Below are 22,377 nucleotides of genomic sequence, written 5' to 3' on the forward strand. Positions count from 1 at the left end.
TATATTTATTACTTTATTTATATACTTCAAATTACAATCTTGTGACAGCATGTAAAGTGGAAATAAATACAGGATACAGTGGTATGAAAAAAAGGAAAGAAAAATGAATTATTAAAGGACAACAACTGAAATATGTTTATATGGATTTTAACTCCAACTAAAGATTTCAGAAAAGCACAACAAGGGCAAATAAATGAATAAAAATAAATAATAAACACCTGTTGGAACAGCTCACAACTAATTAGTTTCATCTGCAAACAGGTGAATAACACGACTGGAGTAAGGCTGTGTTAGTGTCGTCAGATTTGTTTAGAAAGCTTCCTAACTGAGTGAAGCGACCGTAATAAGAGCTGGTCAGATTCTCTAAATACTAAAGAAGGGTGCTTCAGTGTTTCCTTTTTTTTTATTTTTTTTATCTCCATCAGCAAAAACAATCTGGATAACTGGCAGGTGGCAAATCATGTAAGTCTAAATAATTGTACGTATTCCATTTCCAGGCCATAACCTACTAATATGTTTTGAATGTTGAATTATTTTTTTTTTAACAACAGGCTGTCAAACCCACAGCTGACCTCTGCTGTTATAAAAGTTGCTTCAAAATTAGTTGTTGTTCTTGTCTGAAAACCACAGAGCTACATCAGCTCTCTGAATCAAGATTATTGTTGATAATAACTCTATCAAAGGGCTTTAAGAATCACTACAGTTCAGTTTGTGTTATTGTCCGTTGTTACATTCTGGGTCTCTAGAACCATTTTTTTTTACTTTGGATCAGGTGTGATCGTCGAGGCCTGGAGCTGGAGACCCCTGATGTAAATATAAATAGAAATGTACATATTATTACATCATAACACATCTCTATTTATCAAATGACATATGAATTCACTTCTACACTTTACAGTATTACGAAGGTGGTTGGATTCTAACTGAGATACATCATCACTGTAACTTATGTTAAACATTTAACAATTCAGTTCAGTTCAATTTATTTATATTGTGCCACAACAACAATCACTTGAAGGCACTTTATATTATAAGGTAAAATCCTTTCATTAGAACAGACTATATTCAAGTTTAGAGCTCAACATGTATGAAACCAATCACCAACTAATCAATACTCTTGAGCAGAGTGTCAGCTCTCCTGGAAGATCTCTAGACCTCAATACATGGAAATAGGATGAGCTAAAGTTTTAGAGGGTCTAAAGTTTATGTCTTCCACTAAACAGCATAATTTGGTGCCAAATGTAAATTATTATAAGCAACTTTGTTCCTGCTTTTTCCAGGCTGCAAGCAATTTTTAAATAATTCAGTGTTTTTTTTATAGGGTGATCATATTTATACTGATGTGTCTGCAGCAGCTGTGTTGCATTCAGTCTGGGTTTTCTGTTTAACCCTCTTCATGTTTTCCTAGTAAAACAGTTTTATTATTACAAAATCAGCTTTTCTGTTGCCAGTGGGTCTGTACAACTTTGTGATTAGCCATATGGACCAATGTGACCCCTTTCATGTGAACACACTTAGTGTTATGTTGGAAAACCTTTGTATCACTTATTGAGATAATAACTGCCTTTGTGTAACAGCTCAGCTGGATTGCAGGCAAAGCAAAAATATCCTGGTATGTTGAATTTGCTTGAATGAGCTTGAATGAGCTCAAGTGAAAACTGTTTATTGCTGCATACAGAAATGCAAGTAAACACTACTGACGTTTTGCGGACACATGACCACAAACCATATGTCATTAACATGACTGCCATTTTTTTGACAATGGAGTGTTTGTTGAACCTTTAGACAAAATATATAAAAAATATATCAAATTTTAATCTGCATATATGAGTTTTAATTTGTATCACATTTTCTACATTTGCCATATTTTTGCAATTTAGTCATTAAAAATGCAATTTATATCATTTTTTTGAGGGTAAAAAAGTCACGCTGATGATGTAGACGTCTCAAAAACTCACAAAAACATGTATCATGTACGATACGCCTGGCTCTGAAGGGTTAAAGTGGGATTTGCTTTCAAAACAAAAGCTTCACTTTTCGAAACACGTTGGCTGCAGTTCTGAGACACAACTTTAACTTTGAAAGTGAACTCTCTTCATTTCCTGTTTGCGTCGCAAGTTGTGCCACCGCTTGGCCAGTAATTAGCAAGTATTTGTAGACAAACATGAAAAACTATAGGCAAAGCAGAAGGAGACTTTTGCTTTTGGTGCAGTGCTTTCTTTTAATCCAGTTTCAGAGGAGGTTGTATCACGTTAAATATGGCGGCTAGCTCTGTGAGAGCAATGTGCACACAAAAACTAAAAACATGAGGTTTACGATAACCTACGGCAGGGAAAACACCAAAATATAATATGTATATACTTTCCCTAACCTAATCTAAACTGAGTCAAGAGATGGTAAATGAAAATTTACAGCATGCTTTTGTATCTCTTTGACCACTTTAATCCCTTTTCGGACTCCAGTATTTTGCCCCAAAACACGTTGAGATGCTGACTGGAGGAGGCAGAATTGAACCGCTGACCTTCCAATTTATGGCTGACCTGCTCTGCCTCCTGAAGCATATTAGTGAAAAGGTGTGTGTCAGGTACTCACCATGTGGTCCACCTCCTGTGCTGCAGGTGTTGCCAGGCAAATGCAAGAGCCACTTTCAAATTCTAACCTTGAAACACAATACTAACCCAAGGCCGGCATGATGGAGAACACTAGTGAGCATCAGGCTTTAATTGATATCCACAGGTCCCTGCTGATATAACATATTTTATGAAAATATTTTATGAGCTACAACTTCAAGTGAGAAGTATTTAAAGACAATCATTGTAAAATGTTAGTGAGCGATGACTTCATTGTTTTCTTTATTAATCTGTGCAGCTCAAGAAAAAAGAAAATTAGAGCCAAATATTTAACACATAGTAATCCTGCTAATTGCTGAAGGAAAATATTTAGCTAATTTTAGATGTTTAAGCATCCAGTCTGATACAGATTTTAAGAAGTGTGGCAGTGAACACATAGTCATTAACTGGAAAGAGCTAGAACAAAACCAAACCACCCCTCCTCTTCATAAATAATTCTCTTTTGTTTTTTATTGAGCATTTATTGAGTTTCCTACCCAGGTAAGTTCACTCTGTTTTTGTATTCACAATGTGGTTAAAGCTCAGAATAATGAGCTCACCCTCATGAGGTGCATTTTCATCACTCTGCCCGGTGGTGGGTCAGCCAAAGGAGAGGAAATTCCACTGCTGCAAGAGGGTTGATTATGATAATAACATCAGCAACAAAAAACAAAGGATAAAGTCTTTGCATGGGGAGCGTAACGCTGGAGAGCCTTATTCTGATTAACACGAGGGTGTTTTAACAGCATGTGCCATGGGAGGAAGTGTTAATAACAATGTTTGGAGTCAGGATTTGGGTCCGTCAGAAGGAAACGTCCTGCTATTGTTTTCTTTGTTGGTGTTGAGCATTTTATTGATGCAATTTGGTTTTTATTTCAGCTTTATGTGAGGTGGTTTGCAGTGTGTTTTTGCTAAGGGTAGCTCTATGAATGAACTTTGTTAATATTGCCCTCACATTGACATTTCTACCTCGAGGCAGTCGTCACATTCAACACTTGTTCCCACAGGAGACTTCATGGCTCACGGCTCTGTAACAGTATGGCTGAGCTCTCAAGTCTCAGCAGGAAGAAGGTTATGAACCCTATCATTAGAGGGAATATGTCACTGTGTGTGTATTTGTGCGTGTTTGTGAAAAGACTACATAGGGGGTGCATTTGTTCTAGGGGGTCGAACGGAACCGGCATCAAGGTAAGTCACCTGTCCTTGCCTGCCTGCCTGGAGGCTTGTACTGTACTGGATTCGGTGTGAGAATAAGTTTCACGTCCTCCATAACCGCGCTGCAACCCATCAACCTCTGCATGTGTCAACCACAAGAAGCCTTCTGTGTTTGCTGAGGTCAAAGTCATCTGTCAGACTGTCGAGATGGCTGGCTGGCTGGCTGGCTGGCTGGACGAAGGTAATTGGTAGCATTGCCGCCTTATAAGAGAAGCTTGACAAAAATCTTGCCATGTGTCAGGGAGGTTTGATCGGGGAGCGCAGCCTCCTCTGATGGTTGCCTTTGCTGAGACGCAAGCACACAAGCTGAACGCGACAAAGAGGCACGTGGCCACTATCACGCATGAGAGCAACCAAAGGTGGCTGAAACACTTCGCTCTTGATGGAAAAAGAAAAAACAAACCAGAAAACAGTTCATACGAGGAGTCTTTAGTATATCTGCCACCCAGAGAAGATATTACTATCTATGTAAATTGTGGGTGTAATGAAGCGTATTTAAAGGAACTCCAGGCCTGGAGTTTTACTGCTCTTAACAATGGAAGTGTTTGACCGAAGAGGTGGTTTGAAATGTGACATATTTGTGCCTTAGAAATCACCCCCGGAGATGTTTTAGCTTCAGGCCAGAGATAAGTCCCAATCACATCTCCTGGCCATTTCTATGGTTGCCAGGATACAGAGCTTCACATAAGCAGTAGTTCCAGTCAGGCTTTACGAACAGACAGCTGAGCCAAGTAGTGGAAATCAGGGAGCTAGTTAACCGTCTTCCTTCTAAATCTCCTGTGTTAACTGTGCCAAGGAAGCTATGTTCCTGCCCCCTTTGTCTGTTTCCTTCACGATTAGCAGGATATTTTAGAAGACAGTGACACTCAGCTGAAAGTTGGACTACTGGCCAAAGGAGATTTGATAAGTGGTGAGCTGAAACTTGGCGATGACACTGGCATTAACGAAGACAGTTACTTTATCTCTTGGTTCAAAATGAGAGAAAATTGTAACCCCTACTACCTCTTTATTTAATTTTTACTAAGCATTTTAGGAACTTTTAGATTATGGTCTTGGTCTAATATGACAGTGATGGTGAAACACTAGGTAACAAGAGAAGTTTTTCGTCATTTCCTTATTTGTATTATTTTGTATGCTCGTTTAGAACAAAACAGTGAGTCAGCAAAGCAGACTAAGCTTTGTCGGTGAGGCACCGCACATGTTACTGGGTTAAAAACTGTTAAGTGCAGATAATACAGCTCACCAACCATAAGGCAAGAAGCAAATGTGAGAAGTTTAATGTCAGTGTGCTGTGCGAGAGCATAGATCCATGTCTAATGTCTGAGTAAGGTTCTGTCAGTATCCAACGTGTTATCAATTCTAAGGTGTCAGGACCTAATAAAAATCATCAAGCCCTTAGGAGGTATTAAAATTAGGTAGACATAATCTCAGATGAATATCATCATGTAATGTGTTACAGACTGGTCTGTTTTAGTGAATCGCTGTTCAAATATGCAATTGCGGAAACAAAGCGCCTCTTCCTGCTGTATTGACACAGAGCCTTAAGATACTTATTTCCTCTCTGCACCTGCTGCAGAAATTCTTTAATTTCTTTTTCCACATGTAATCCATAAAAAATGTGCAGCTTAACAATGTGAACCCACCCTGTGCTGTAATCCCCATCGCAGGATGCCGTAACTACAACTGTGACATTTCTAACGCGTCAAATAAATATTTTATTTAAAATAATTCTCTAGGGTCATAATGTGTTTTGCAGTTTTGTGACGTGGGCTGTTTTACTGCATTGTTTTGTTTCGTCTTGAACACTGACACAGTTTTTGTCTGGGTTGCCAGGTTTTGTTCTCCGCATACAGCCTAGCTTGTATGGCTCTCAGACCTGCACCTTTTAATCCTCACAGCAGTGTGTGCTCAGTGGTAAAATTACCTCAAGGTCCGCTGTGAGACTTAAGTTCATTTCTCCACGTTAAATCTCCTGTAAAGAGACTGGCATTTGGGATTTATAATGTGCCAGTGACTGACCTTAAAAGACACGCTGTCCTAAACCATGCCAGTGTCATAACTTGTTTAATTAAAGGTATGTCACAACTTTGTCACATAGGAAGGGCTTTCGGCCTTTAGAATTAAATGTAGATGCTGTCATCATTTGTCTATCAGTTTCTGAACTGGTTTAATCTGACCTCAAGTGAATACAACTGGCATAAAAGTATTAAAAGTGAACTGTGGCATTGTGCTTTCCTTTCACAGGTCTAATCTTGAGAAGAGCAACAAGGTTAAACGTTTTGACTCTGGTGGGATGGAGCGCAGTGTCCGGCACTTTTAATTTTCCTCTGCATGCAGACCCTGGACTGTAAGGTAAGGACGGGGCTCAGAGACCCTGTGCAGATTTATGACATGGCTGAGAGGTGTGCCCTTCAGACAAGTGCAGGTAACAGCACACTTGTGAGGTGTCGAGCAAGGTTTATCTCTTTGTCGGAAATTAGAAGAAGGCCCATGGGTTACAGTCAAGTATCAACCTCTTAGGTTGAAAAATGAAACCTCCTGCAGTTCCTCCAGTCGCTACTTAAGTGAGTCAGACTCAGTAGACTTGCATGTGAATTCGCCCAACTTCATAGCATTTCAAGGCAGCTTGGTACAAAATAAGTTAGGACCTCTAACTTATATTGGAGTATATTATGTCTACTGTAGAGTGGTAGACCTGTCCAGGGTCTACCACAGTACTAGCCCAGTGACCACTGGAGCAGCTCCAGTGCCACCCCCATGACTCTGCATTGGATAATCAGTCAAGAAAATGGATGTGTGTGGGTGGATTTAGTTTTTTATATTCATACATCTGGATGGTGTTTGTTTAAATGACAGGGATACACAGTGAATTTAAACTGACCTTTTTCCCAGATGATTCTCTAAGATCACTGTGGATGACTTTTCTCATTGGCTTTGTGTTAACATGCCTGAATGCTCCGGGCCAACAAATGATCAAAACTTCTGTTTTTATAGAAGTGCTCACACTTGGTGATGATGTATTAACCAAGTGGGTTTGAGTTTCAGCACCTGGCTGTTACTTCCCCTGCGTTTTACCTTAATTGCTGTTTAAAAAATGATTTCATGGTATAATATGTCATGCTGCTGTTTATCTGAGGTTGCATTTACCCAATTTTCAGGCCTGCTATGCATTGTTTTATTATGTCCTGATATATAAAAACCTTAGACCTGAAGAGGCGTGTGCTTTGTTTTTCACCGTACATCAACGTAACACTTTCACATTCAAATATGGCAAAATTTGGCTACAAAAAGTCAACATCTAGGTGGCCTTAACGCTACCATTGAGACTTCAGTTTGAGGAGTCCACAAAGCAAGAGGTGATGTGGCCCGAAGCCCATCCATCTTTTATATACAGTCTGTGGTTACACCCCAATTTGAGTAATGAGGTCACGAAAGAGAAGAAAAGAGAGGTTTATGTGCTGCCCCAGTTTAAGGAGAAACATAGTTGTGCGTTTTCAGTGTAGATTACAGATGCATGTTCTAAAATATATCACAGTGCATTAGATGCCTTTTCACAGCAAATTAAATAGGACCTGCTGCTGATACTTGGGGTATGCCACATAACAAAACAATGCCATTAACTCACTGATTGAAACATAAAACGCTTCCTGAATTCTCACTTTATGTTTCAGATGATCCTGGAGTAGAGGAAGGCTGACTTTTTTAAATGCATTGCAGAGGTGCAACAAAATGAAAACAGCTTTTTTCAAACTCTAAAGACACTACTAAGTGCAGTAGGTGTTACACTTCATTGAGTATAGCTGGAGGATGAAAAACAGCATGCTTGAATGAGGACAGAAACGAGAAAAGTCTAAGAGCGCAAATAAAAATAAAGTTAAAAAATGTGTAAATGGTGATAAGAGAGGAAAGTTGGTGAATCACAGTGTAGTGTGTTGGACCGATCAAGGCCTTCTGCAAATGGATCCACACATCGTGACCACGGGGACAGGTGTGTTTGAAATGACTTTATGCTTATATTTAAGGCATTTTTTAAACTACACAGTGAAGAAAGGTGGTTGTGTGAGGCAGCAATTCCCTTTTTTAGAAGAGTGACTGAGCATAGTTAAGAGTTTCACAACGATGCAGTCTCATTATGAATCATCTCACTTATTCTCGCAATCAGTTCCCATTTTTACTCTACTCTTTCAAAGTTAGCCTTGAAAACGTACTTTCTTTAACCTCAACACTGTGCTAACAAATGGAAACTGAAGTAATTCCCCTTAAAAAAAAAGAAAAATCTGCAAATAACGTTTAACACACTCGATGTATGTAAAGGCCTTCACCTTTGAGTTCCTCGGCACAGAGGAGTTCACGCCTGCAGAAAAAGAGAGCACTTGGATAATGGCTTTGTAAGCTTTCTGACATGCTGAGACGCTCTCCAGCGCAAACGTAATTACAGCCTGACAGCGGGTGGAGGCCCTCACAAAGGCTTGATAATCAGAGGCTGGTGATCGGAGCATGTAGCTCATGACCAGGAGAAGCAGTGACGCTGAAAAGTAATTAAAGTCCCCCATAGAGTGGAGCCATGCAAACTGCGCTCCCAGCTTGCTGCAACACCCCTTCTTGACTTCTTGCTGTTCTATTATTCTCCCTCTCCTTTTCCATCTTCAGTCTTGCTTTATTTTCTCTCACATCCCGCCGCTCCATTCCTTCCCTTTGTCTCCCTCCTAACGCTCTGCCGTCTTCCTCTCGACTCCTGTCTCGCTTTTCTCTTCATGTGTCCATCATTCCTCCAGCCTTTGAGTGCTTTAAAGTGCCTCTCCATCCATCACCTGCTGATTCATGAATGTAGCAGCTACCTGTTATGTGCAAAAAGAAGTGAGTAAATGAACCACAGGATCCCATCAACCATGTACCACCCACATGTTCCAACGCTGAATTTACCCTAAGCTTTTATTTTACAGCCTAAGTCGTAGTGCTGCTACATTTAAAAGTAATGTATGCATACATATTTTCTCTTTATGTTCGATCCTGCATACCTGAATGTGTATAAGCTCTTCTACATCTTCTAAAATCTCTCAAACTTTTTTGTCAAGCACGCAGTGTTTCATATTATTTTCATGCTGTGGCGTGCAGCTTATCTCCAGCTAAGTCTTTGTGCTATGCAAAGGAGTGAAAGATTACCTCGCGTACTGCTCCCCCGTTCATAGCCCCCTGGCTCACCGATGAGGAGCTCAGAATAAATGGAGAAACGGAGATGTAGGCCATCGAGCAAGTATGTGGATTGGTTAATCCCTTCTCCTTCTCCCCCCTTTTTTGGCACAGTTCAGGCACCGTATGTGGCCTGCAGTCTCCCCCGGCAATGGAACTAATCACAGAATGTGAATAATATTATTACTCAATTAAATGTTTTCACTTTCTCCAAGCTATCCACCCACTGATTATGGAACAACTACTGGATTAAAGGACAATCCTGAATAAAGGTCAAGAAATGTGTGTATTTTAACCTTCCAATAAATTCCCATCAGGCAAATTATATGAGAGAGCCGTGGCACTCAAAGAATGCCAAGCAGAAAAATAAAGGAGAATTCCTAAATGCTTTTGATAGCACCTGCCCCGCTCTACCCATCAACACTGAAACCTGGAAACATGAAGCGCATTGAACCTTTGAGGCTGATAACACTTTCAGCTGTGTGCTGGCAGGCATACCAAATCATTACTGCAGTGCATGCCCATGCTACGGTATTGTTGGGCCTGTTTGTGCTGTTGGCAAACCAATATACTTAATGATGCTGAGAAAAGTCAACAAAAAAAAAAAAAAGGGGGGGGGGGGGGGGGTTCAGCCAAAAAAACATTAGTGTTGCCATGATGGCTGCCAAGTGGCAAGACTTGGATCTTGAAGTTTTGCCAGTTTGCTGGTTTGGAGCATTCAAATGTGTGTTAACACAATGCCAAGGAGGAAAGACGTCAGCAGTGATTTTAGTAAAATGAAGTAATTGCTGCTGCCTATCAAGTTTGGGAAGGGTTATATTGCCTTTTCCAAACAATTAGAAGTCCATTACTCTGCAGTGAGAACGATTATTCGCAATTGGAAAACACTGAAAATAGTTTCCATTCTTTCCAGGACTGAATGCCCCAGGAAATTTACCCTAAAGTCAGACTGTGCATCAGAGAAACTGCAAAAAGGACTGAAGGGTTGCCAAGAGACAGCGTCTTCAGAAGAAAATGGCAGAACAGCATCAGAACAAACCACATGACTTCTGGAATAATGTCCTTAGGCCAGAAAGACCAAAGTGGATATGTCTGGTAATAATGTACAGCACCACGTTTAGTGAAAATTAAACACAGAATACTTGGGCTTGCTGTGTAAACGCAGGGCCTGAGAGTCTTAGAATCACTGAGAGAACTCCTCTGTATAACATCTCTTTGACAGCTAAAGCTTGGCCCAAACAGAAAAACAATCCCAAGCGCAGCAGAAAACGTACTACAGAATGACTGAAAAACAAAAGATTCAAAATATTGCAACGAGCCAGTCAAAGTCCAGACCTCAACCTGATTGAAATGCTGTAGCGGGACCTTAAGAAAGCTGAGCTTGAAGGAATTTCTTCACAATGTTCTGAAAGACTGATAAAGTTATTCAGAAAAGGATTACTTAAAGTTATTGCTGCTAATGGTGGTTTTGCAAGCTGCTGAATCACGAGGTGCACTTACTGCTACACACTTCTGCATTTTTGTTAAATTAATAATAACATTAGAAGTAAAAAGTGCATGCCTTCTTTTTTTTTAATACAACTCTGTTATCATGCAGCTTTCCACAGTTTTTCACATTTAACATACTGCTCAAAAACGTAATCTTCACCACTCACACACCACTAAAGCCTACAACTGCTATACAACAAGCTTTCAGTTCCTGCTTAATAACCCTAAAGCTACTCATGGTGTAACAAAATATCACTCCTTTTTTAATTTCACAATCCTTGTATGGCTGACTGTTTTTTTATTATTATTATTGTTTTTAAGGGTCGATTTTATGCCCCACATTTCTGCACAGTAAATTCAAGTGTTGCAAGTTTCATTCTTAGTTGCTCAAGTCTCAGTTCAACTTCCTTCATGACTCTTGCGGCTTTTATACGCAGCAAGAAGCGTGTTTTCAGTGAAAAAGTCAAAAAAAGTGTTAAAAACCTGCAGTTCCTTACCTGTTTGGCACCAAACGACAGGCAGACAGCTGGCCACAAGCTGGCGAAGCATCTGAAGAGAGATTTTCTGCATTGTTGTGCATGGTTTGGTAAACACAAAAAGCTAAAGGAGAGTAAATATTTGATTGATATCCAAGTAAATGATAAATGCTATGTGTCTGCTGATTGAAAAAGCAATTGTTTGCCATAATAACGCAAAAAGGATATGACAAATGAATTTTTAGCTCAGCTTTTCTAGGCATGGTAGATTTATTGATGCAAGTCGTTTACACACGTCTCCTGATCCCCGTCTATTCTTCTTTGATGATCTCTCAAGCTTCTCCAGATTTGATGGTCATCTGACATTTAGCTTTGTTTTCATTCATCCCACAGGTTTGAATTGGTATTCATGTCAGGGCCTTATGCAGCCCACTCATGTCATGTGAACTCACGCTCACTTTGGTTTTCTGGAAGTAGTTTTTCACCAGGAGTGACGTATGTTTTGGATCGCTGTCGTGCTGGAAGACAAAGAGATGACTCAGACCCAGTTTTTCAACTGGCTGGTTGAAGTTTTCTTTGACAGTGTCCATCAAAGTGCTTCACACAAGATTACAGCAAAAGGCAACAGAAACAGTTACAGTATACATAAACTTTCTCCAGGTTGTCCTTACCATACATCCATCTAGATTGAAGCAGTTTTCCTCAGTCTGCAACCTCGCAGTCCAATCCTGTTCAGTGATCCAGTGATGCTATCAAGTTATCCAGTAGATTCTTGGCAGTGGTTCTGGGGTCTCTGGGATCTCTAACCAGTTTATTGTGTGGTATTCTCTGATGATACTCCTCACTCCAGTTGACGCTTGGGAATGCAGCGATAACTTTGTATATCCATCTCCTGCTTTGTGTGCATCAATAATTCTTTTTCTTAAGTCTAAACTGACTTCTTTTGTTTTCGGCACGATGCTTTCTTGAGTGACAGCTCAAACCCTCGCTGAAGTTTTATACTGTGTGTAAACTGGTAGATAACCCTCCGTTTTAACTTGTTTTACAAGGCATCACAAAGTTAAAATGTATCATTGCACAGCAGTGGTTGTGCTATGGCTCAATAAAATGGGGCTAATAATATTGAAACTTATTTCTGAAATAATTCTGTCATTGTGTGCAAATATAAGTAATTTATACTTTCTATAAAAAAAGTAGTATGCTCGGAATCCCTTTCTCTTTTAAAAAAATTACAAATATATTTATTTTATTACTGGATTTTTCTTTTAACTGATGATCATCATCCCATTAACATTTACATTTACATTTAAATTGGATTCAAATTAGCCATATGGCAACACAGAGGTAATTTAACTCTATATTTCTGGAATTACAGCAGTGCAATCCTCTGAAATGTAGCTGCTTATTAGTGTAATAGTATAAAGTTGATAGATACTCCAGTTCCTCTAAATGTACTTCCGACCTCTTATTTCGCTACTGTCCTCTCAAGCGTGCAGTTTAGGGTGTAAGTACAGGAGCAGGGGAGAGGTTAATGCCGCTGCTGTGTACAGCTGATCTGTGTTTTTCCTCCAAAGTACAAAGGGACCTATGTGCTCCACTTCTAATCCTGGAAATGAAATGAGCAGCAAGTTGGCTAATGGGCATTTTTAGAGAACAAGAGTTATTACAAAGCCCAGTGACTTGAAAGGCTGCAGCTACAGCCACAGTATACTCATTCAGCTAACACGGGGCCGTGTGGCCCGGGCCAATCCCCCTACACTGTGCTCTTTGTTTCATTTTGAGCTAATTCCTTTGGTCGGTGCAATGTTTTTTCCTCTCACATTAGTTGGGAAACTGCTGATTTATCGATTTTTCTTTTTACATGGGGGTGGGAATGAAGCAGCTTGTCCAACACCCAACGTCATGCAACACACAAAAAAACATATCAGGGCTTCAAGGAGAACTGCTTACGTATTTTAATGGACATATTTTAATCCTCGAGAAGTTTCTTACTGTTCAGTGTTTAATTTCTCATTTATATTCTTTCACATTTTGGAAGCTGTTTTGTACCTTTCAATAAGAAATAATCGACTCCTTCCAGATTACATTTTATGCCATGAATGATGAAAAACACAAAGTTGATTAATTTCTATTCTCCTCACAGATGCGGGTCTATGGTGGTGATCGTGTTCAAGCTCTCGGCTCTGCAGGGGGAAAACAAAAAGTCATGTATTGGGTGGTCGACACTGTGGCTTCTGAACAAGGCAGCCCTGAAAGCACAAGATACCACGTGCCCTTTGAAGCATGAGTGACATGCATGAGAGGGCGATTCTGAGTAAAAACACTCTGCAGGATGACAGCGGCGCACCCCTTCATTTCAGTATCTCCAACAAGACAAAGACACCACTGTACTCGAGGAGTAAAGAGGTAGCTGAACATCTTGTTTCACTTTGTTGTTTTGTTCTTTTCTGTCTGTTATTTGTAGAGGTTTCGAGGCCTCTTGCTGAAGTTCCTGTCACTCTTAAAAAACGCGATGCATCTCGAAGGGAGTCAGAGAATAAAGGGACAATTTTTTGTTTTGCACCTGTGTTTCTCCAACGTCTTTTAGAGCGCATAAAATAACAATAGTCTTCAACTCAGTACACACCGGGGGAACCCGAGGCCATCGTGACTTTGACCAGAAATAATCAGGATTGGAAATGTAAGTGCAGCATGTCAGCATTAAAAACAAAGAATTATTCAGAGCTTTGTGTCAGCAGGGTTTCATGAATGACACGAATGCTCAGGTGCACCTTGTTGTCTCCATTAGCAGCAGGCATGAGTTAGTGTCAACACCACAGCCTGAGTGCACAGAGCTGGCGGTGGAATAACACATTTCTAGGAAACTGCACGGGAAACATACAGTGGATTCCATGCCTGAAATGACATAGAGCCTATTTCCTATTGTGCTGCAGCTTTTAGAGATAAATGGATACAATGATGAGTGTTTGTGGGATGTAGAACATGCACTGTATGCTTGCCAGCTTGAATTAAATCTTTCTTTCTTTCTGTTTTCTGCACTGCAAGAGACACATGTGGTCTAATGGAAAAGGGAGGTTCACCAGTGTCTCACGATGTAAGAAAGACAAAGAGCAGCACAACTGGAGGAAAATAGCAGTAGATGAAGAATGTTGCTTTAATTAAGGCAAACAACACCAGCTATTTTTGAGTTCTTAGAAAGAAGGCAGTTGGACTTGTTTGGGTTTGTGAAGAAGTTTCTTCTGTAGTTCTAAAACCAATCTCAGAGTTCCAGGTATTTAAACCCACAGTGGGAGCCTTGGAGGTGTTCTTTAAGGTCTTCGTCCCATTATTAATCAGTCTTTACATGAGGCGTGGGTCATTACTGTCACTGGGGCCACTGTTTGGTTTCTCCTAAGAAGACTGATGGTTTGAGAGAGGAGTAAATGAGGCAACAACATCCACTGTGAATGACCACAGCTGAAGAGAGGCGGTGGCTTATGACACCAGCTATATAATGCAGTCTGACCTTCCCAGGTGTTGCAGTCCCTACTGACACCTTGGCTGTATACCAATTCAGGGTCTGCAGCCTTAAAGTACGCAGCCTCAACGATCCTCAAGGGCCGCGTACTCAAAGACCGCTAAGGCCGGAAGTGCGAGGCTTGTGAAATGGGACGGTCTAGCCTCCGTTGCGCTGCCCAGGTTGCCTAGCAACCATGATACTAACCACTGGAAACGTGTCATACAGCTTTGTTTGACAGAAATGAAGGAGAAAACCTTTTGTTCATTTGTTTGTTTGTTTCCACATGAGCTTTGATCATTCTCTGTAAGATTAAGCTCAGCTATTGAACGGCGTGTATTTTAAAGTAAAGGCTTTAAAACCAAGTTAGTACAAACGTCACTAATGTCACATAACTTTGCCGACATGTGGCCAACAGTAATGTTTAATCTTCTTCGTTATTAAACATTTGCTCATAAATAAGTGACATAATATTCAGTACTTAAAGTTTACTCTTCGGCCGCCCCTCATCCGCCGTTTTTTTCTGCAAATTTATCCACACCCATTGCCGCGCTATGCATTCTGGGATATGTTGGGCCACGAAGTCTACACTGCCACAGCCTTAAAATTCAGGGAAATGAAGGACGCATTTCAGGGCCAAATTTCGAGCAGCCTTTGAATTGGGACAGCCTTCGGCGCGCCGCTGTGACATAATCGGCCTTGAAATGCGGCCTTTAAGGCTGCAGACCCTGAATTGGGATACAGCCCTTGCCTCAGGTGACCTCAATAGCTCTCGTTGACCCCAGCTATGGCATGCCTATTTAACACCTTGTCGTGGCCTGGCTTATGATGACTCAAACGATAAATGTGAGTCAGGACCACCTCCAAGGGCACTGCCTCACAGCCTCTTGGATGAGAGCATATATGCCTGTATGAACCTAAAGAATGCTGCGCTTTTATATGAAACATGGAAACTGACTCCAAATGACTCCACAGCTGTTAGAAGTTGAACCCTCTGCCCACCATTTTAATTCAAGCACACTTCTCTGGCGTGAACTCAAAGAAGATTATTGGAAAGAACTCATCACACACTGCCAGTATTTGCAGCATAAATTAGGTTCATGTGACACTTAGTAATCTTCTTTATGGCTAAGAGGAACAAATGCTAATGAAACTGCGAAATAACATGCAGATGCTCTCAAGATAATAACCGCGGCGTGCGCAGGAGAAGAAGCCTTTAAGGTGCCACTGTACATAATTTAAGAGTTTTTTCATCCTTATGACTAATGTGATGACACATTGAACGTTACTGATTCAGACTTGATCACTTTAGCAACCAAACAGTTCTGGTCTGCTGTGCATTAAGACCCCCTAAAACACAGATCGGATCTTGTTTCATGATGTTTCATGATCGTGGTGGGAAATTAGAAATGCATCTGTTTGGTAGATTTCAGCACACTTACATGTTCATTCATAATGAAATGTTTTTCTTTATAACATTAACATTGCTGTTTACCTTAATCCTAACCTGACACTCCTCCAGCCAAAGGGGACAATGTGGCAGATACATGAAAACACCACCCTCTTCTGGAATTTGACTGTAATTGATATATGAAATGTTCCAACCGGTTCTAATCCCTAGTAAACTATGCTTAATGTAACATTAACGTTATGTTTGCCTTTTCACTGTAATGACACAGCATTAATGTGAATAATGTTTCACATTTGGTTTTTAAGATTATAAAAGGATTTTGACTGTCCTCTTCTCACAACATGTTGTTTCCAAATATTATCAGTGGAGTGAGTGATCGCTGGGCACTTAATGACTTTTTATAGTTATTCTGATATATGAGCTTATCTGTTAATTAAACTGTGCTCAATATTTTAACTTCTGTCCGTTATTTGTGGATCACCTGTGATTCTGAATATCAGCTGTTAATTAATTCAAATAACTTCAATTAAATGTTATTTCTAAAGCATCAAGGTAAACAGTCACCACGAGGTGTTTTATAGTGTAAGGTAAAGAGCCTACAAAAATGCTGACCCCCCCAACAATCAAATTACCCTCTATGAGCAAGCACTTGGCAACAGTGGGAAGGAAAAACTCCCTTTTCACAAGAAGAAACCTCTGGCAGAACCACACTCAGGGAGGGGCAGCCATCTGCCACAAAGGAGTGGGAGAGACAAAAGAAACACTGGAAGAGAGCCAGAGGTTAATAATAACTAAATCACAGTGTATAAACACAGAGAGTGAAAAGAGGTGAATGAAAAAGGAAGAAACACTCAGTGCATCATGGGAAAACCCCATGATTTGGTTCAGAGCAGTGAGCAAGTGCACATAACCATGTGACATTCTGCAAACACATGGATGCACAGTGCATATATATATATTCTTACATCTAGGGCATGCATATAGACACTGAGAGAGCAGTGAGACTAGGCTTCCCTGAAGTTTTGTTTAAGTTTCCTTGTATTTAGTTTTGCTTCCTAGGGCAATTTTCATTGCTCTCGTTATTTTTGGTTAATAACGAGAGCAATGAAAATCTCCCTCTTTTTTCTTTTCTTTTCCTTTTTGTTCTTTCATTCTTTCTTTTTTTAAAACACATATTTCTGCCTCAAGACCTACAACTTAATAATCTCTTTAAAACTTTCTGCTGCTAAATAACAACTCCCCATATATAGGGTCTTAGTGCTACAACAATCAACAGTTTATCTAAACTGTGGTTTTGAAGAATGCAAACTACAGGGAGATAAAGAAAAATGTAATTAACTATTGTTCCCAGTGGAGCTCAAGCTCAATCTGTTATCTGCGTTGTAAATTCTTGACGTTTGTTTGCACTGCATAGTGTGTAGTGCTTCATTCCGAGTAACAACATAACCCCAATATCAGCTAAGCCAAAGTCCATACTCACTTGACCTGCAGATAATTTGTAACATTGTATAGAAATAAAAGATTACAATGAAAACAAGTTTCATTCTTATCTGTCTTTACACCTGACTACTGATATGTAGTACTCATCGGCCACTTCATTAGTTATATTTCATTAGTATTGGGTTGGACACCTTTTCCCTTCAAAACTGCCTGAATTATTCAGATTCAATAATGTTTTATATATAAATATCTCAAATATTGATATCTTTGAGGTACTGAGCACCACACAGATTTGTTGGCAGGACATCTATCATTTTCCACCACATGCCAAAGTCGATCTATCTGGGAAGGTATTTTTGTCCAGAGTACTGCAGCTCACTGGATATTTTCTCTTTTTCTGACCAATCTCTATGAATTCTAGAGATGTTTGTGTAGGAAAATCCAAGCAGAGCAACAGTTTCTGAAATACTCCGACCAACCTGTCTGGCATCAACAACTGCGCCATGTTCAAAGTCACTTAAATCACCTTTCTTCTTCATTTTGATGCTCAGTTTGAGCTTCGCTAGATTGTCTTGACCAGGTCTACATGCCTAAATGCGCTGAGCTGCTGCCATGTGATTGGCTGATTATATATTTGTCGTAATGAGGAGTTGAACAGTTAGTGGCTCCATAGTGTTGCAGTTTATATATTTGCTTAACACTTAAAATTTCCTAATTTGCTGCCAGAAAGAGGCAATAATCTCAGGAGGAGAGCAGCTGGAAGAAGTTGAACAAGTGTACCTAATGATGAGTCTGATGAGTGTATGTATCATGTTAATTTGCAGGCAGTTCAGGAACACCTAACCTTGCCCGTCACTGAATCAGAACTTTTTTTGTTTGACTTTGTATGACTTCATACTAACATCAAACTCATTTTGGTGCATATAAGTCTTATATTGGAAATTGGTGCAAACAGCACACTGTAACTCACCCTCCCTTTAAGCCAACTTTTTTCTGATTGGCTGTCTGAAGCCTGAACTTTTATTATTATTTGCACATACACTGATTTCATTTTTTGAACTTTGGCCATGTTCAGTAGGAGCATGTGCCACTGGAGTGCATATATGACAGATAATGAGGAAAAGTAGAACAGGTTCACACAGTTCACAACAAGCTTGTTGATCAGTAGGAGAGATAGATTCATGATACTTGAACTGATTTATTTTTGTAGATCAGCCGCGATAAAAACAATCGTGTAAACCGGACCTCCTACTGCCATGTCATCAGCATATTTTAATGTCCTAATAATGTTTTTATGTGTCTCATTCTGAATAGAAAACAATCATGATCATAACACACACTTCCAGGGGGCATAACCTCATCAGAAAGATGTTCCCTGATCCTGCTCCTCCATGTTTTACAACACCCAAACACTTCCATTTACCTCCAGTGGAGATTCATGCTGTCAGAAAAAGATAATTACACTTTTCCATGTTTTCTTGTAAAAATGAATTTACTTCCAAGGATAACGAGTTTTGTCGCTGTTGATTAATTTGCTGATTATTCTTGTGATTACCCTGCTGTACTTTTGACCACCAGCAGCTATGGAGCAGTGTTTTTAAGAGGTGGTTGCCATTTTGTGTGTGACAACCACATTTCTGCAGCTGATTTCTTACCATTCGTGATGGTAGCATGCATGGATGAGACAGCAATGCCCCAATAACGGGAATAAATAAGATTCATGTCAAGTAAACATGCTTATATGTACAAGGAAGAGTGCATAAGATGCATAGGATGGGAAAAACAATGCTAGAAACATGAACAATAAACATAAATTGGATCTAAAAATTTATGGTCTGGTCAGAAAACAGTCCCAAGTTTCAGTTTTGATGATTTACAGTGTCTCGTTTTGCTCAAACAAAGCAATAAAACCACAACATCAATGATTTAGTAGCCCATTCAGCTCATGATCCATCACAGTACACAGGTTACTGTAATGTGTAAGGCACAGAAAGAAAGTTTTCTTGTCAGAAAACCACAATCAAATCAAGGACAAATTAATCTCCTGCAACACCAAATACAAGTGTTTGAGTTCAGGAGTTTTATGAGTACATGGTCAGTTGTAAACAAAGTCCATAAAAAGCATGAAACACATCAGCATGCCATAGCAGTGACTGTAATGTTAGCGCAATGGTGACGGGAAGGCCCCAAACATACCCTCCTAATGTGGGAACCAGCTAATATGACCACTCCCTCCAGTAACGCAACTAACATGTGCAAGTTGTGCAGCAAAGGGACATTTTAAACCATCACATCACTTGGTAAAATTCTCATACTGTGCATGATAAATATGGAGACAGGTTGGAATCAACATGAAGAATCTTAATCTAACAAAGGTTTGGCCCTAGATCTTGGCTGGCCCTAACCTAGCTCAGAACAATGTTAAATGTGCCCTTGACCTTTCCATTATTTTACAGAGAAGACCCATTAGGTGATCACTGTGTTTAATGAATTTGAATTAGATTTTGCACCAAAACAGTTCTTTTGCTCTGATAAAATACATATGAAGCAATAATTTTGAATAAAATGCAACAGAAATATATAAAATCAGAGGTTTATTTATCTAAACAATTAATCATTATGGAAAAATGCTTGGTATAAACTGAATGTATACCAATCCAGTAAATGTCATTTGACCAGATTCCATTAAATGTAGTGTTTTGCATTTTGTAACTAAATGACATGGAAAATTTCCATGTAATCAAGCTACTTAAAGTTAACATTTTGGGTGTAAATTGTATTTATTCATGTATTTATTCATTTATTAACTGTAAGCAACACTGTAGAGGGAGTAGTGATTGTTGTGAATTGTGGACAAATTGATGCCTTGTTGTGGTTGAGACTTTTGGTCCTTCAGCTTCGATGCACTTATAATATAAACAAGAGAAAAGCAGACAACGATTGAGAATGATTGGGTTTAATGCTTTAAAATATACTTATTATGAACAGAGTTCTTATTCATTTTTGTCAGTTCTGTATTTAAAAGGCAAGATTTACATAATCCGAGGTGTCCTTAAATAAATAAATGATCAATACTAATCTTTTAGTAATATTATTCATTATTATTTATTATGTTAATTTGTATTAATATTATTAATATTAACCTTAGATGTGTATGTCTGCTAAGTAACAACATGAATCAGGAACACATACAATTAGCATACAATTGTTTTTGTGTAAGTACATACCTCTGTGCCCAACAGTGTCATAAAATGCAGGAAATACTCAGCTGGCTACTGAGCAGAGATGATCTGACGCAAAGCTGCAGTTTACAGTTTCTCCACAAGATCGCAGCAGAGATCACAGCTTTGTCTTGTCACATAAATTGCAGGTATGCCTTTGTGATCTAAGATGAAAAGGCGAAAATACCAGCCTTATTAGAAGCATTCCTTCCCGAACGCCGTCAACACAATGCCCCGCATTCCTCTGGGGATTCGTATTATGAAATAAATCAGGTCAACATGTCATTTAAACAGAGGAGGCTATTTTCCATTGCATCACCGGAGTGGTCAACCGAGCCAACAAGTTCCAGGAAGAGGCATAACACTTTTATCATCAGAGCAGGTGCTTTACTGTTATATTTCAGATATGCCGTTTCACTTCCTCCTGTGGCATTTTGGTAATAAGGAGATCAGAATGACTCCTAAATTACACCTTTTCCCGTTTGAGCTACGTGGAAAAACAAAGCATATAGTTTTTAAATGAAAGATAATGTTGGAAAAGACTATTCTGTCATTTATGTATTTTACAAACCTTAAAATCATTTCTAAAAATCCACTGAAATACTATAAATTACCCTGTTGTCATTTTTATTTTATGAAATGACATCATAGATAATCAAGGAAGTATCTGATAATGCCCTGGTGAGTGTAATATCCAACAAGGACAGCTGTAATGCTTTGGGGAAGTTTGTGAAGTCTGCTGTTTACATTTAGGTGGTTGGGAAACTTTAATGATCCCGGATAAAAGGAAGGATAAAGTTTACACTTGTGGCAGGATGATCTCACACAGACACACAGTGTGCCTTAGTCCGTTTCAAAACACCTCACCTTAAGTTAATATTTACCACAAAAACTTTTGTTAACCATGACTTTAATTTCAATAAATGCACTAAATAGCCTTCTTAGATCAGACAATCATTGTTAAAAGTGAAACTAATGATTGTCTGACACGAAGGTACTAGGGTAAGATAAGCAGGGTCCCAACCGAACAGTTAACATACACCAATAATTTACAGTCTGAGCTTTTTGCTGAGACTGGTACAGGTGGTTATGACATTCTTGGCTTTAAAATAGTTTGCTAGCAGCTCGCTAGTAATCAGAGCTAGCAACCAGAGCTAGCAACCAGAGCTAGCAACCAGAACAAGCAACCAGAACAAACTATGTATAGTTTATGAAAAGTGTAACACAAAGTTACATGTTTTGAAATGTGGTGGTTGCTGCGTTGAGGCACAACTTTCATTTTGAAGGTGAACATTGTACATTTCGAACCGCGCGGCTCGGAGCTAGTAGCGAGCATTTGAAGACAAGATGTGTCTTCCATACAAACTACCAGTAACAGCTTCGGGCTGCTAGCAACCAAAGAAGTCGTTTTTGGTGGAACACTCTCATTGACACTAGTTTCTTCTAGTAACCAGTCAGGAAAAACCAATTTTTCGCTGGCAACTGTTAGTTGTATCCCTTTCAATATAGTGGACAACTCTCACGTGATGGTCACGTAACATGACATGAGAAATCGCTGTTGTTCAGCCACAGATGCTGTTAATTAGACAATATGCTAATAAAATATAAAAATTCCACCCACCATAATTGAAGCTATATTAAACAGAGAAATCTATTAAAGTGCTCCAAAAGACACTGACAACCGAACTGGAGTTACCAATCCAGTTCTGGAGTTTGAATCAATGGCGCTGATGACCTGCAGACAATTGCCACATCTGTCAAAGTAGCCATGACCCTAACTTTTAACCTTAGGAAAATCCAAGCTCTGTCCACACCTGTATGGGTATTTTGG

At 39.5% G+C, this 22,377-nt stretch overlaps 1 long non-coding RNA gene across 1 annotated transcript; it reads left to right on the plus strand.

The window, feature by feature from the left end:
- Positions 1-4,536: 4,536 nt before the first annotated feature.
- Positions 4,537-13,464, plus strand: LOC113014857 (uncharacterized). The gene is made up of 4 exons (XR_003271023.1): positions 4,537-4,734; positions 6,069-6,176; positions 9,928-10,109; positions 13,122-13,464. It is a non-coding gene; the product is annotated as an uncharacterized LOC113014857 (long non-coding RNA).
- The last annotated feature ends 8,913 nt before the right edge of the window (positions 13,465-22,377 follow it).

The sequence above is a fragment of the Astatotilapia calliptera genome, chromosome 22, assembly GCF_900246225.1.
Source record: "Astatotilapia calliptera chromosome 22, fAstCal1.2, whole genome shotgun sequence".
Classification (NCBI taxonomy): domain Eukaryota; kingdom Metazoa; phylum Chordata; class Actinopteri; order Cichliformes; family Cichlidae; genus Astatotilapia; species Astatotilapia calliptera.